Source organism: Centroberyx affinis, unplaced genomic scaffold (assembly GCF_046629955.1).
Source record: "Centroberyx affinis isolate AG114_WGS23_722 - 3 ecotype Tasmania unplaced genomic scaffold, CSIRO-AGI_Caff_v1 ptg001276l_1, whole genome shotgun sequence".
NCBI lineage: Eukaryota > Metazoa > Chordata > Actinopteri > Beryciformes > Berycidae > Centroberyx > Centroberyx affinis.
This window is the reverse complement of record NW_027279785.1, coordinates 87,969-100,886: the sequence shown is the minus strand read 5'-3', so window position 1 is coordinate 100,886 and position 12,918 is coordinate 87,969.

The window sequence follows — 12,918 nt, the reverse complement described above, 5'->3', positions numbered from 1 at the left end:
AGTCAGTGCTGGCATGACTTCTCTCTGACAGAAACCTCCTCCTGGTTCTTGGCAGGGCCGCAGACTTTGTCCACCCACTGCAATGGTAAAAAGAAAAAAAAAAAAAACAACAACACAAGGACATTTTCTTATTACTGTCCTGCTTACGAAGACAAACAGAGCAGGAAACACTGCAGGCCGGATCAGAGACGAGCAAAACCTGAGACACACAGCAGAAGATGTGTGGACGCCATGTTTGGTCCTGCTGTTGCTCATAAAGAGGAACAAAAGCATGAAATACACAAAAAAAAAAAAAAAAACTACAAAGGCCATGCTGCGAGGCGTCCCAAGGGCAAAGGTAAAGGTCAAAGGTCAGCGGTCTTTAGCGATAAATTATGTAAAATAAAGTGTTTTCAAGGCAGGTTTTAAAATAAATACTTTTCACTTGTTAGGTTGCCTATTATCAACCTATTATATTTCTACAGATTCATATCATTATTATTATTATTATTATTATGGTTCTGTATTCAGTCTAATAACATAGCATCTGGACATGCTGAATATTTTTGCCTTTTCTTATGAACCATAAGTACAATCAACATGAAATCTGGTACATATACTCATTATAAACGCCTTAACTTAGTTTATGAAAAGCTAAGTTATCTGTCCAAACATGGCCAAGTTATTAACCCATCTGTTTAAGTAAGTAATCAATACTGCTCTATTCTAACATCATTTTAAAGAGAGAGCCACATGTTGAGATTTGAAGCCAGTTGAACTTCTGTTGTGTTGTGATAATCACAAAAACTCTAATACCCACAATGCCTTGCAGGGCAATCAGGGAACTCATGCAGACTCTGTCATGCTGTTTGCTGCTAGCAGTTAGATTTGTATTGTTCTATTTAGCTGCTGCATTCTTTTACAACCTAGCTGTTTTTCTTATTTATGTCTGCCATTCTTTTTATGTTTGTCTTACTGACTCTTATTTTATTAGAAATACAGTTCGGTATTTTCTGGATATTTCTACTTTATTGAGTTGAAAATTAGTTTCCAGGTTGCAGTAGCTGACATTTAGCGGTGAGTCAGAGTTTTGGCCTCAGCGCCGACTACACCCTCCACACTGAGCTCATCAACATGAGCCAAACACAAAGATATTTTCTGTCGGCTTCCCTTTTCTCTTTCTTTCCTTCACCTCTAAAGCCTCCATCTGGTTTAACACAGAGAGAGACAGAGAGAGAGAGAGAGAGAGAGACAGAGAGAGAGAGAGACAGAGAGAGAGAGAGGGAGAGAGAGAGAGACAGAGAGAGAGAGAGAGAGAGGAGAAGAGAGAGAGAGAGACAGAGAGAGAGAGAGAGAGGGAGAGAGAGAGAGAGAGACAGAGAGAGAGAGAGGAGAGAGAGAGGAGAGAGAGAGAGAGAGAGAGACACAGAGAGATAGAGAGAGAGAGAGAGAGAGAGAGAGACACAGAGAGAGAGAGAGAGAGAGAGAGAGAGAGAGTCCTGTAATGGAAACACCACTGGATCAATCCTCAGACACTCAACTTGGATAACAAAATAAATCCCAACCAGTTGTAAAATGGAAGACACTCTTAAAAAATATGAATGTCTCAGTTTGGGACTTTGCCACTGAAAAAAAAAAAAAAGAAAATTGGTATTCAGTGAAAAAAAGTGAAAAAGTGAAAAAAAAAAGTCCTATTTTTAAAGATTTGTTGCTGTGTTGTGTTTCATCACGTTATCATGTATGTTGTCATTCACATCATGTATGTTGTCATTCGCATCATGTATGTTGTCATTCACATCATGTATGTTGTCATTCACATCATGTATGTTGTCATTCACATCATGTATGTTGTCATTCACATCACATCATGTATGTTGTCATTCACATCACATCATGTATGTTGTCATTCACATCATGTATGTTGTCATTCACATCACATCATGTATGTTGTCATTCACATCATGTATGTTGTCATTCACATCATGTATGTTGTCATTCACATCATGTATTGAAATGGAACGGAAACGTGTTCAGTGTTGTGGGACGAAACTGAACCTGAAAAACCTGAACAAATAGACAAAGACGAGAAACTTGTGAACAAACCACAAAATCCTTCAATCTTTACAGCTTACCACAGCTTGACAGAGTCTGCATGAGTTCCCTGATTGCTCTGCAAGGCATTGTGGGTATTAGAGTTTTTGTGATTATCACAACATAACAGAAGGTCAACTGGCTGTGCTTTCTTCAAATCTTACGGAGCCCGTCTGGGGTCACATGGTGGGAAAAAAAACTCGATGTGTAAATCCGTGCGAACGGATTGTAAACCGTTTCACAATCCGTTCGCACGGTTACATGCACTCTTCTGTTCTGCAGTGACCACATCCACCAGGTCAGCTCAGTGTTATCGAGATTTAACAGCAGATTTGACAATAGTGAATTTAGTTGAATTGATTTAGCTTTGTGTTTTTGAAGTTTCACAGCTTTTATGTGTAATTTAGCATTTATTGTGCTTTTTTGTGAATCCGAGGGCACGGTTTACAAATCCGTTCGCACGGATTTACACATTGAGTTTTTTTTCTACCATGTGACCCCAGAGGGACTCCATAAAATCTCAACATGTCAACATGTGGCTTGGCATATGTCTTTAAAATGATGTTTCTGTCCAACCTGAATAGAATTGAATTGTATTGATCAGTTTGTCATGAATTTACAGCCAGGTGAACTTGTGCAAACTGCAACTAGCTTTTCGTAACTAAATGCATGCAGAAATGTATGGGTCCTATAGGCATGGAAAATCAAAACAAATTCACACACTATAAAGGTCAAAAACCAAAACGAGGCCAAATGATGCAAAAAATGCCAAAATGTTTTTACATGGTGATAAGGTGAAAAAAGGGAGCAAAAAACCAAAGTGCACAGACAGAAAACTTTTCGGTCAAAAGAGCATCATCGGTTACTAAAGCCAAACTACGGAGCCCCTCTGGGGTCACATGGTAGGAAAAAAAACTAGATTTGTATTGTGAATCCGAGGGCACAGTTTACAAATCCGTTCGCACGGATTTACACATTCACACTGTTTTGCTGTAGGACCCCCTCGACAACGAGACGATACATCTCAAGGGGTTTAAACCCGTTAATAAACTTACATATTATTACTGGACTGAATACAGAATAATTGTAATATTAATCACAGGAATCCCTGGAAACATATCAGGTTGCCACTGCTTATCCGTCACTGACCTTTGACACCAAATCCTTACATCCCCCCTCGCTGAGAAACCCTCTAAAGTCAGAGTGTTTTGAACGTGAGAGCGCCAGTCGGATTCTCTGCCTGGTGTAGGTGGGTATTAGAGTAATTACATGTCAATACAGACATGCAAATTAATGCACCAGGAAATGCAAGAAATTACAGAAATAGCCCCGCTAAGTAGGAAGCCTTAAGCTGCTCTGTTCCTTCTAGGTAATTTCAATATTACACGGATAAGGAGGCTTTCAAGCACCAGGAGGTATTTTTAGTTGGGATTGGCTGGTTTTCTCTGTAGATCTAGATGATGGGAAAACGATGGGAAGAGGGGCGACTACTGAAGGCATTCCAAGATTCAAATTTCATCGGAGAAACAGCAGAAGAGTTTTTGTTCCAAAGTGAAACATCCACTAATTATCTATTTATCTACTAACTCTCCTGAATTTCCCCAAGGGGATTAATAAAGTGCTATTTTATCTTAACCAAATGATGGTACTTTTTAAACCAAACGATGGTAGCCTACTCTTTTAAGCCAAATGAAGGTACCTTTAAAACCAAATAATGGTATTTTTTAAGTGATACTTTTTAAACAAAATAATGGTACTTTCTTTTATATACCAAATTATGTTTTAATTATTATTATTAAATGGTGGTAACTTGTAAATCAAATGATGGAACTTTTTAAACCAAATGGTGGTACCATTTAAGCCAAATGATGGGACTTTAAAACCAAAAGATGGTACTTTTTAGACCAATGATGGTACTTTATAAACCAAATGTTGATATTTAAAAAAAACCCCAAAACTAAATGATAGTACTTTTTAAACCAAATGGTGGTACTATTTAAACCAAATGTTGACTAAAACTTGGTTGATAAATGACACACTTTTACACACTGGATCCAACAGATTTTCCACTAAATTATTCAGATCATTTTTTTCCCCCAAAGTGTTTTAGAAATGTGAAAATCCACTGTCCACGCCATTACCTGGCCTCTTTTATTATTTTGACACCCGAGGGTCTCACACATTAAGAGAGTCGAGCACAAAAAAAGTCTTATGTATTCTGCTCCTTTTATTATTGTTATCATTATTATTATTAATTCTGTAGCCAATTCTGGAACCTGAAATGTGCTGATTGGCCCATAGAGAGGTTTGAGAAGGCTCAGCCTCACTGTGCTGTTAGTGTAGAGATGTGAAACCTGGTACAGATATGAAGCTGGACATACTGAACATTTTTGCCTCTAGGACCCATAATTTCCACTATACATTTTTGGCCGCCATTTTTTGTTATTTGAAAGACCTTTCTAAACTGTCCTCTCATGAACCGCAGCTAAGATTGACACAAAATTTAGCAGCTACATTAATGTGGTGTTTGATTTACTTAGTTTGTGAAAAGCTACGGGATCAGACCAAAAATGGCCAAGTTATTAACCTATCAATATTTAAAAATGTTCACAAAAATGTGTGAACAATCAATCCACTTGAAATTGTACAGGTTGGACAGAACAGAGGTTGTTGACATGTTGAGATTTCAAGGAAACAGCCATTTGAACTTCTGTCAGGTTGTGATAACAGACTCCAATACCCATGATGCCTTGCAAGGCAATCAGGGAACACTGGTAGCCTGTTCATTGCACCTAGCAGCATGATGCTGCTGTCTTGATCAGATTTCTGAAAAATTTCAGAAAAAAAAGTAGGTTTTCAAATTTCAAATGGAGTAGCCTACCTGGGTATAAAACCCAGGATGTACAGTCATCATGTATTGCATAAATCAGATGACAGATGAGAAACCACAATAAAGGTGTTTTGAATCTGTTTAGTATGGCTTTTACTTTGGTAAAACATTTATTTGAATGCTTCTCCCTTGATTTAATGTCTTTCCCTATCATTTTCTATCATCCATGATCATTCTAGGCTCAAAACAGTATTTGTTCCATGACCTCTGGCCTCCTTACTATTGGTTGTAATGTTGCTGAGGAGTTTAGGTTACTGATCTTGGTTTGATGAACTGGTCTATGCTGCCATCTAGTGAAATATTTGCAAAACACCACTTCTGAGAGTTCTGAGAGGGAGGGGGGGGGGGTGAGAGGGGTTTTCCAGGATGGAGTTTGTCTTTCCTCTCATCCTCCTCTCTGCCACTGCCTCCAGACTGTCCAGCTTGTGTCCATCAACAGAGCCAGCCTTCTCCACCAGCTTGTTCAGTCTGTTGGCTTCTCCTGCCTTGATGCCTCCCAGCACACCACAGCAGAGAAGAGACTGGCTGCTATACAGACTGGTAGGGGGAGACCTACAGGGGGAGACCTACAGGGGGAGACTGGAGAGGAAGCTCCAGCAGGACGATGCTAAGGAGGTGTAGAAGGGGATGAAACAGGTTACTGGTGACAAACAATCAGGTCCAGCCGTGGAGGGGAACCAGGAACATGCAAATGAGCTGAACCTGTTTTTCAATAGGTTTGACTCAGCAGGAGAGTCTGGCTCCCCCCATCCCACGATCTCTAGAAAGCATTAGCTCCAGTTGGCTGGCTGACTCAACAGGGACTAGAAATCGTCTGTTGCAGGTCGTTGCTAAGGCTCGGTCTACTTGCTGGAGCAGTAAACTAGGTTCCATTACATAGGAGTCTACTGCCGTCATTGATTGTTTTCCAGTTATTAGTCAGACCCCATGTATTTCCAGGGAAACGGAGATAACACTAGCTAAAAGTTTTTTATTTTGAGAGCGAATTGCCCCACAATATGAATACATTTGGATTATATCTTTTGACCGCATCACTGTCGTGCCAATAATGACGGTAAAGCTCACCCTCGAGTGTAATATTGCATAATTATAGTATAATTATATCTGCTGGAAGTTGCAGATATAATGCAAAGGCCAAGTTCAGTTCCGTGGTAGCTACTCATTGGAAATTTCTGTCTTTTTCTTTGACAATAATAGCACAATAATTTAAATAGATTTACTGAATACTTATGAGTAAGTCACCTAAGAAAGAAAAAGTATATATGAAATATATATGAAAACACATGGTCCATGAAGTGTACCTGCTTCATCCTCAAAGAAATTCCTGCAAGCGGTTTACATGCACATTTTCGGTTTACGGTATATTTATTCTGTGTAAGTACATTGTGAGCAACGGAAAAACCGGAGTCAAATTCCTTGTATGTGTACATACTTGGCCAATAAAGCTGATTCTGATTCTGATGAATTGCTATCCTGAAAGGCTTCAACAGTCCATACGCCACAAATAATTATGACCCAGGACACTGTAATGCCTTTCCCCAGTCGTCTTGCCCTCCTCAGCTGTACTCTGTTGGGAGAAAGCTGTAATTGTGCTTCCCGCACCATTCCTCTTGTTAGGCGCAATCCAGCCAAACGGCATTTCTCATGCATTAACCTAAAGCCGTCCCACTGAGCAATTTACAATTTACAATTTCACATTTGGCAGGCGCTTTTATCCAAGGCGACTTACACATGAGAGCACAAGTTATGATTTCAACGTCACCTCTATGCTTTAGCTCTCACATAGCCCAGGATCATCTGGCTGTGTATAGACCAAGCAGTATTGTTATGACCGGCTCCAAGATCACAACAAAGACGGGAGACACACGCACATACCGGCCAAAGATAAGGGGATTTATTAACAAAAACAGGATAAACTAGCAACGAAATACAACATAATGCAGGTGAATCAGTGGAGTCAGTAGTGTAGTGGGTGGATGAATGAAATGTATGTTTGAGGATATGGATAATGCAGAAAAGAACAGAACGTGGCTTCTGAGTGGGAGCAGGGCCCGGTCCCAGTGTCCCCCTACAGACCGACCCTGAGCTCACAGACTGAACTGAGTCAGCTGTGTGTTCAGCTGTAGAGCCTGAGTGTGAGAAGTCATGAGGCTCCAAATGGTTCAGGAGGAGCGGGACGGCACTTTGTGGCGTCACGTGTTGCCATGACGACGTCAGACATCTCTCTACTATCTCCCTTCAATTAATCAATTTGTAATTTATTCTTTGATTGCGCTTTTGTCTAAACAGCATTATTAAGCTAAAATGAAAAAATTTTTGATGAATAATGTTAAATAGCCCTAGGTATATGTTTTGTGACATTGCAAAGTTTATACTGTGCTAATGGATGTAGAAAATACTCTTCAGTCTACTAGAGGTTAACCTGCACTACATCATTACAATATGTAAAATAAAACAAAAAAAAACAAACAGTAGGAGGCACGTTGAAAGCAAACGGTACTTTTAATAAAACTTAATGAGCACAAATAAGCACATAAAGGCTATATTACATGCTGCTTATATTAGCAGAATCTAACATCCTTCTTAAACGTTTAGGAAAACTTAACTTTCTTTTTTCTCAAATGAGCTGTTTATTCTGTTTGTTATAATGTTGCAATGTTTTCTCTTTTAACTGCATGTAGTTTGATCCTTTCATGCCTGTTTCTAAGTTCTTGTTGATTGTTTTTTGTGGTTATTTTTCTTTAATTATGTTTTTTTTTCTTTTGTATCTGGGTGTATTAGCTGATATTTTCCACATACATGAATATTAACGTCACAAACGCTATGAACTGTGGGTAATTCCCTCAAGCAAAGTCTACAGAAATGTGGACTTGCTGAAAGTCTGTATAAAGGACTCATAAAGTCCGCCAGTGAGCCCTCCCGCACTTACCGATTCCACAGCGGGACGTCCTGAAGCCTCGCGGACTTGTCGGGAACGCGCGTCAAAGTCCGTGAGTCTGAGAGTGCGGACGTTGGGATTGGGCCCAGGTCTTAAACCCCTGGGAACACTGGCCAGGTGCTCCGACTCTGCCCCACCAGAACCTGCAAGCATAGAGCAGACACGCCCTGGCAGAGGGAGTTGGGGCGGTCAGTATTTAAACAATGCATAAACATCTGTAAATAATGTACGAGAAGTCCATATGCACAAGATAATGCTTTATTTTTGTTATATACCCCATTATCTCACAGTACAATATTACTATAGCCACTGTAAAACAGGAAGTTGTATGTTTCTGACTCTTCTTGCTTTCAAAAACTTCGCCAATGCAGTTCCAAACTTGTTGCCAGAGACGTACTTATTTTCCGTCTCCACATACGTTGAAAACATCAATAAATAAAACAAACATGACCAAACAAAAAGCAAGCGGAAAACAGGTCAAAAGACTTTACCGCTTTCCCGTCTGAATTAAGCCCCCCCTGTTCCCACTTTGTCCTGCCTAAATAGATACACACGTCCCATCCGGTCTATACTGCAGTCGCAATACATAAAAATGAGCAGTAGGGGGCAGACCTCTATCTACAAATAATATAACAGTAAGCATTAAGTTGTCAACATATTCATTCATTTTGTCAACATCAATTTTCAAATAATAATTCAATCAAAAATAATAATAATTCTGTAGGCAACCAAAATGGCTCTAACATACCAGCCCCTATTTGCTTATTACAGAGCAATTACAAAAAAAACAATTCATCAATAGAGCCATTACAACAATACATGAGATTAGTCCATACTTTATCCCAGCCCATAGTCCCAAAGTCTTGTCTTATACCATATTTATGACCATATGAGACAAGCAAACATTCCATGTCCGCAAGAGACCATACAGCCATTAAGTGTCCATAATAGAGTCCGTCTATCTAATAGTTAGAGGTGCACATAACTGAAGAGACAGATCTCAATTAATATAGATTTAATTAGCTCAGTCGGCTGCCTCCAGGAGCAGACAGAGCTTGCTAATGGGTCTTTGTATGGTGCTGGTCTTGGTTTTAACCAGAACACTCCGGATAAGTCCTTTAGCCCCTGGCAGGGCCTTCACCACTCGTCCGAATAGCCAAGAGTTTCTCGGGGCGGTATCATCAACAATGACAACAAGATCTCTAGGAGTGAAGTTTCTTGTAGATTTGTTCCATTTGTTTTGCTCCTGCATCAGTGGAAGATATTCTCTAATCCATCTCTTCCAAAACAGGTCAGCAATATATTGTACTTGCCTCCACCTCCTTCGTGAATACAGGTCTTCTTTCTGGAATAGTCCGGGAGGCATGATTGGGTTTGTTTTTAAGTGAAGCAAATGGTTAGGAGTTAGAGGCTCGAGATAGTTGCGGTCACTGGTTACAGTAGTGATCGGTCTATCATTCATGATTGCCTCAACCTCACACAGGGCTGTATGCAGGGCTTCATCATCTAATATCTGCTCTTTCAGGACAGAGTAGAGAATCTTTTTCACCAATTTGATTAGCCTCTCCCATACTCTGCCGTGGTGGGCTGCTGAGGGAGGGTTAAATGTCCATTCAACCCCTTGTTTGAGTAATGCGTTCTGAATCTTGTAGTGATCCAGCTCTTTGAGTGCCTCCTCAAGCTCCCTTTGTGTTCCAATTAAGTTTGTGCCCTGATCCGTTCTTATGCCCTTCACGGAACCTCGACGGCAGATGAACCTGCGAAGAGCATTTATACAGGAGTTTGTGTCTAAATGACTGGCAACTTCCAGATGGATAGCTCGACTTACAAGGCAGGTGAAGATTACCCCCCATCTCTTAACATAAGCACGACCACGTCTCACTTCTATGGGGCCAAAGTAGTCTATACCCACATGGGTAAAAGGTGGAAGATCTGGCGTCAAACGGTCTTGTGGAAGATCAGCCATTTTCTGCTCTCCACATCTGGCTTGCATGCGTCTACAGAGAAAACAGCTCTTAATGATCTTCCTTGCTGATGAATTAGCACAAGACAACCAGTATCGCCGACCAAGTCTGGAGAGCATGTGACTCCTCCCACCGTGGCCAACCTGCTGGTGAATGTGCCTTAATATCAGCTTTGAGATATGGGAATCTTTAGGCAAAATCATGGGGTTCTTCACCTCCATTGGCATAGCAATCTTACTAATCCTTCCTCCCACTCTAAGAATGCCATTGTCTACAATTGGATCGAGCTTGTATATGGAGCTTCCTTTGTTGCATTGGTTTCCTTTCTCCAACATGGTGATTTCCTTCTTAAAGCTCTGTCTCTGCTCAAAACCAATGATGGCCTTTTCAGCACTATTAATGTCCTCCACAGACAGGCTGAGTGGTTTTACTCCCTTTTTTAGCTGAACCATCAACAGTGAGTTCCTTCTGGTTTGAGCTGAGTTGACCATTGTAGAAACCTCTCTCCTTTTCTGACTCATCTGTGTAAGAAGTTCTTTAAACTTCATCATCCAGGCTACCGCCCTCGTTAGGCCATTCCACGATGAATAATACTCAATGAGTTTGCTGGTAGGATTCTTTTCCTGAATCTCAACACTGTTCACAATGACTTTCTCTCTCCTCACTTCAGGATCATCTGGAAGGACGGAACCTAGTTCTTCTGGGATTTTTGGCCACTGTGTTTCAGCTTTCCCCAGAAATTCCGGTCCTTGAAGCCATCTCTTAGAATTCAGGAAACGTTCAATATTCAAGCCGCGTGAGGCAACATCTGCTGGATTGTCTTTAGAGCTTACATATCTCCACTGGTTCACTGTGGATAAACCATGGATCACTGTGATTCTGTTTGCCACGGAAGTATGAAACCTCCTTGTCTGGTTGCGAATGTATTTTAGCACAGACTGGCTGTCAGTCCAGAAAACGGATTTCTGAATTCCTATCTGGAGTTCTGATCGTAGCATTCTGTCCATCCTTACTGCTAGCGTGGCAGCTGTAAGTTCCAGTCTGGGAATTGTCATCCCGTTGAGAGGAGTGACTTGGGATTTTCCCATCACAAAGGAAGTGTGAACTTGTTCCAGGCTGTCTGTGAACCTCAAGTAACTTGCAGTGCCGTAACCTTGCTCACTTGCATCACAAAAGTGATGCAATTGTATGGTCTTCACTTGGCCAAAATTCTCAGGCTTCATGCACCTGTCAATTTGGAATCCGGTCAGCTGGTCAAGTGCTGTGAGCCATCTTTGCCAAGGCCTGGATAATTCATCAGGAATGATTTCATCCCAACCGCATTTGGCTTTACAGAGTTCCTGAAGGATTTGCTTTGCCTTGAATATGAACTGGGCAAGAAGACCGAGAGGATCATACACAGAGCTGACAGTAGAGAGCATACTCCTCCTGGTAAGGGTCGAGTTCTTAATAGTGACATGAAAGCTGAATGTATCGCTCTCAATATCCCAATACATCCCCAGTGCTCTTTCAACAGGTAGCTTCTCTCGATCAAGATCCAGGTTCTTTATCTGTTTAGCCTTGTCTTCATCAGGGATGGAAGTCAGCACAGCCCAACTGTTACTGACCCATTTGGTCAGTTTGAATCCACCGAGGGAACACAAGTCTCTGAGGTCTTTAACAAGAGCTATGGCTTGTGTCTCTGTGGCCACTGTTTTGAGGCAGTCATCCACATAGAAATTGGACTTGACTGTGTCAACTACCTCTTTATCAAATTTGTTACAGTTGTCCTCTGCTGTCCTTTGCAATGCAAAGTTTGCACAGCTTGGAGAAGATATTGCCCCAAAGAGATGGACCCTCATTCTGTATTCTTCCAGGTTCTTGCTTGTGTCACCATCTGGCCACCACAGGAATCTGAGTAAATTGGGGTCGTCACCACTGACCCGTACCTGGTGGAACATACAACAACTCAACATCTGCCATTATGGCAACTCGCTCTTGACGGAACCTGAGCAAAACACCAATAAGTGAGTTGGTCAGGTCAGGACCTTGAAGGAGCTCACTGTTCAGTGAAAAGCCTTCGTAAGATGATGAGCAGTCAAAAACCATGCGGATGGTTCTTTTGCGTTTATGGTAGACGCCATGGTGGGGTATGTACCATATTCTGCTATTTTCCTGTTGTAGCTCTGGTGGCACCTTCTCTGCATAGGCTTTCATGAAAATATCATTCATGAAGTCTTTGTATTCTGTAGCATAAACCTGATCCTTCTTGAATTTTCTTTTCAAGTTTAATGTCCGTTGTTTTGCCATTGGGTAGTTGTTTGGCAGGATGATGTTCTGGTCACGAAGAGGCAAAGGTAAGTGGTAATGACCGTCTTTGAGCATTACAGAATTTGATGCAATGTCCATAAATTTTCAATCCTCAACAGACATCTGGCATTCCTCTTCATAGACTTCCTCAGGAAAGTCATGTCTGTATTGTTTTACTAGAAGTTCCTCGAGATGAACAACTGAGATGCGGTTTGCCGATGCCACAGGACGTCCATATTCATCCATCGCAGAAAGTGAATTGAGTGGACCATTAACCACCCACCCTAGTAGCGTTCTCACTGCGTAGGGGCCATTTCCCTGGCTATTGATAATTTGCCAGGGCTCCAGTGCTTTAGGAGCATTCACTCCAATAAGAAGATCCACATCTGCATCAATCTCCTTTAACTCAATTTCCTGCAGGTAAGGCCATTTATGAGATCATTCTGAGTGATGATGCTTTTCTTTGTAACTGGAATTTTAGTCTGGGTGTACGTTTTGGGCAATTTAAGAAATGTGCCCCCTTCCAAACTACTCACTTCCAGTCCGGATAATTCATAGCTATTGACAGGTTTATCCTGTCCCATGGTTTGCAGAAGAACTTCAGTCTTCCTTCCTGTAACATTGAGCTTCCTCATGAGTTCCTCTGTACAAAATGTTGCCGTTACCCTTTACTCTCAGAAACTCAATCTTTGCTTGCTGTGGTTGTGCTTTTATCTTCTGGCATTCAGCTAGTAAAATGTTTACCTGCACAAAACCCACACAATGTG